This window comes from Apium graveolens, chromosome 5, assembly GCF_009905375.1.
Source record: "Apium graveolens cultivar Ventura chromosome 5, ASM990537v1, whole genome shotgun sequence".
Classification (NCBI taxonomy): Eukaryota; Viridiplantae; Streptophyta; class Magnoliopsida; order Apiales; family Apiaceae; genus Apium; species Apium graveolens.
In genome coordinates, this window is record NC_133651.1 from 174,334,242 (window position 1) to 174,338,925 (window position 4,684).

Genomic DNA, 4,684 nt, shown 5'->3' on the forward strand with positions numbered 1-4,684 from the left:
CTGAAAATTAATTTATGCAGTAAGTATTATTTTAATAATAATTGTAGGACTCAGAACGCATCATCACGGTCCACCATCGGCTCGCCGAGGCTTATCGCCGATGAAGGCAAAAATTCGCGGGTGCCCGTGCTCGTCGGGTTTCCATCACAAATTTTTACCGATTAATTCTCAAAAAATTACAGTAGACAATCAAATAATCATCAAAATTTATTCGAGTAATTTCATAATTCGGACAAACATTTTGAATAACCCAAAAATTCAGGCTTCGAATTAACATGGGGAACCAGCACCACCAAAAACGAAATAATCTGCACAAACGGAGCAGGAAATGCGCGCATGCGCTACCAGAAAGTCATAGGGTCACCTCGCCAAAATCAGGTTGGCGGCAACCGGAAGATCAGAAAGAAGAAAACAGCAGCCCCGCGGATACTAACTACAACATATAAATGTATATATATACATAGCAATCAGCAAAAATAGAGTAGCACCTACCAGAGTAAAGTAACGCGGCGAAAAAGGCAACAGGGCCGAAAAGGAAACAAGAGAAAAGAATTAGAGGGAGAGAGAGACAACTGAAAAGGGGGTGGGGAAAATAGGGCTGTGCAGTTTGTTTCATTTATTTTATTTTATTTTTTATTTATCTATTTAGCCAATCTGCAGCCAATACGTGGCTCAAACAATATTACCTCACTGCCACGTGTCTCATAATTGGGACACGTATATATAAATATGTCATGCGACCCTCTTCTGTTTCGCTATTTTGAAAATTTATCGAGCCAAGCCGCACATAAAATAAATTCAGAAAATTATCAAAATAGTCTTAAAAATTTTTAAATATCCGGAAACATATAAAACACAAATTCCATAATTTTCAAACCATTTTTGGGGCGCAACTTATACCCGCATTTGACAATTAAACGGATGAGTGCGCGAGTGAAATTAATCCCAAAAATTCCCAAAATAATTTTAAAATTCTCAAAATATTCCAAACTTATATAAATATGAGTTTCGTAATTTTTGAAGAATTTAGGAATTAAATACGGATTTTTTAAATAAATGCAATCAGAAAATAATACAGGGCTAAATAATTGATGAAATATTGATTTCTAAATTTTATAAAATCCAAAAAATAATTATTGAAATTATAAAATCATTTAAACAGTTTTAGAGACAATCCAAATATTTATGCAAATAAATTTGCATTAAATCTACTATTTAAAAGTAATAACGAGACAATACAGCTCAACAAATAATTATACAAATAATCCTCGTAAACCACTAACCACACATAACTAATAATAAAACAACACACGGCTGACAGAACCCATACACATATTTTATTTATTTAATAGTTCCATAATTATGCATTTAAATAATACGAAAATAAGTGGGTCGCTATAGCAACGGTTTCCAACTCCTCAAGTTTCAACTTTCGAGATAGATACCCTTCATGAACTTAGCATAGCTCAGAATCTGTTCTAGAACTTGTGAAAAGGTATGTTAATATGAAATTTCTTGAAAAACTCTAGAAAATTGGCAAACTGCTTGTCGAACTTCTGCTTCTAAAGTCTTTTTGGATATGGAGGAGGTGGATAGACCTGTTTGTTTCCCATATTCTGCTCAGGAGTAGACTGTTCAGCAGAATTTTTGTTCGTTTCCGATTCTCCATCCTTCTGATAAGCTTTATCATCAAAACTTCCACTTTCTGGTTCAGGGGAGAACGCAGGCACGTTGAGAGGTAGAGCGGGCGCGCTGACCTTCTGCCTGTGCACTTTTCCATTTTGCTCAGCTACTGATTTTTGATGGTTAGCGAGTTTTCCAGATCTCAAAGTGACTGCTTTCAACTGTTCTTTGACTTCCCTCTTGTCTGGGTTAGCCTCGGTATCACTAGGAAGAGTTCTTTGTGCTCTATTCAGAAAAGCATTAGCAATTTTCCTATTTGATTCTCCAAAGTTTTGATCGAAACCGCTTGGCTTTTACACATTAGCCTCAATTCTTCCAATTCAGATTTTTCATTAGCAGGCTGACAAGCACTTCCATGAGATTGTTGTTGCATTCCCGGTTGCTGAAATTATTGCATTGGTTCGTACTGTTGTTGAAAACCAGGAGGGTTGAATGGCTTGGCTCCAAACTGCTGGTAAGGCTACTGTGGATGTTGAAGGGGTTTTAGCACATAAACGCAACGAAAATGTAAATTTAAATCTTAAAAAAAAATGAAACCCTCCGCATGATCCATGCGAAAAATAATATTTAATTCGTAGTTCAGTACGTTTACCTTAAGAAGCTTTACGTTAATGGAAAGATGGAGGTCTTTAATAGCGATCCAAGAACGATGAACGGAGATCCTTAGCAGCTGCTCCTCAAGTGTGAAGCACTCCACCGGTATCCACCAAGAAAATGATGTAATGAAGGAGGAGGTTATGGAGAGAATTAGGGTTTTGTAAACCTTTTTGGTTGAGGCAAAAATAGGGTTTATAATAGTATATTTATAGGCAAAATTTTCAGCTGCAAATTTTCCCATAAAATATTATTATTATTAACCCCTTATTATTCTCACTAATAATTAAAACACCTTTTAATTATTAATCATTTTTCTAAACTCTTTAGAAATAATTCTCTCACTTGATTTAAATTTCAAAAATTAAATTTTTAATTAATAATATTAAGAACCTTTTCTTAATTAATTTATAATCAATTAAATCTCATTTAATCAATTATTAAATTTTCCAATTAATTATTTATTTCATAAATAAATAATTATCGGTCATTATTAATTAATTCCTTCACCATTAAATCATTCTCTTTTATGGTGTGACCTTGTAGTTCAATATTAAGCCGGTAGTAGAAATAAATAATAATAAAACTATTTTATCATTATTTATATAAATTCTCTAATTCATTAAATATGATTAATTAATTAATCATATTTATTCTACATCGTGAGGGATACTTCTTAGCATATCGCGACTATGCGGATAATACGAATTCACTGCTTAGAATACCAAGAACCTATTCAGTGAGTAGTTACCGTACAATTAATTCCTTCTACCCTGCAATGTCACTATTAAATACAAGGCATGGAACTTGTGTCAAGCCTATCTTATTTAATCACTTGCTTTCCCATTCACTATGCTTAGTTCTATTTAATGTAAATTAGAAACTCCTTTCTAATTTCATTCACTCTGGCAAGAGATTCCTGAACTAACATAAGTGGATCAGCATTGAACATTCTCTTCCTACACTGGAAGGGGTAGATCTTTTATTGATCATACACTATCTTCGTGTACAACTTCGTATACCCAGTAGAGCCCTTATAATTGTCCCTTGAGACTAAGAACTAAACCAAAGCATAGTTCAGTGTACACAAGATGACTATGATGACCTCAAGTCTAAGGATACTTGTACAACTATCACTATGCGAACAACTGCTGACACGTGAGTGAACTCCATCAGTTGTTCAGTTGTGTGAGTCATGTTCAGTGAACTTATTCTATAATAAGCACCTACATACTAGCTATAGTGTCACCACACAAATGTCTATGAGAACAGACATCCTTCATAATGAAGCAAGCATAGTATGTACCAATCTTTGTGGATTATTAATTACTAGTTAGTAATCCTACGATCAGGAACTATTTAAGTTTAGAGTTATCATCTTTTAGGTCTCATTATTATGATCTCATCGCAATCCATAAAAAGCTTTACTTTAAAATGTGGTATATCTTATTTAAACATTTAAATAGCTAGAGCCAACAATAAAAACAAAACAAGCCTTTTATTAATATCAATGAAATCAAAACAGATTACATAAAAGTTATTCCTAAATCCTCATACATGATTGGACTTAGGACATATCTCTTTCAGATGTTGCATACCACTCTGATTATTTCTTCAGGTGAAATTAGGATGGTTTAGGTTATAAGGATGATAAGCGGCAGGAAGTAGTTGATATGGTCTCTGAAAATTGCTCCCAAACTGTGCTGACTCACTAGATATATCACATTGATCTGTTGCATGTGCACCTGCACAAAGTTCACAAACACTTGCTATCTGATGAACTCCATAGTTGGTCAGAGAATTCACTTTCATAGTCAACGCCTTTAGCTGAGCCGCTATAGCTGTAGCTGTATCCACCTCCAGAATTCCTGCCACATTGCCTTGTGGTAGCCTCTGAGTTAGATTCTGATATTCATTAGCAACCATCATTTCAATTAGCTCATAACCTTCCTCATAGCTCTTAGCCCATAAGTCTCCACCTGATGCTGCATCTAGCATGGGTCTTGACTGTGCTCCCAACCCATTATAAAAGCAATTGATTACCATCCAATCAGGAATTCCATGATGAGGACACTTCCTATGCATCTCCTTGTAGCCCTCCCAAGCTTCACATAAAGATTCTCCCGACTGTTGTATAAACTGAGTAAGAGCATTCCTGATTGCAGCTGTTTTTGCTATAGGGAAGAATTTAGTAAGAAATTTCTGAGCAAGATCCTCCCATGTCGTAATAAAACCTGCTGGTAGAGAATGCAACCAGCTCTTAGCTTTATCCCTCATAAAAATGGGAAAAGTCTCAGTTTCACAGCATTTTCCGAAACACTATTGAACTTGAAGGTGTCAAAAATCTCGATGAAATCCCTAATGTGCATATTTGGATCTTCCGTTGGAGCACCCCCAAACTGGACTG

The 4,684-nt window shown here is 35.1% G+C and overlaps 1 non-coding gene across 1 annotated transcript; it reads left to right on the forward strand.

The window, feature by feature from the left end:
- The first annotated feature begins 4,333 nt into the window (after nt 1–4,333).
- Nucleotides 4,334–4,440, forward strand: LOC141663194 (small nucleolar RNA R71). Its single transcript, XR_012551276.1, has one exon. It is a non-coding gene; the product is annotated as a small nucleolar RNA R71 (small nucleolar RNA).
- Nucleotides 4,441–4,684: the final 244 nt, after the last annotated feature.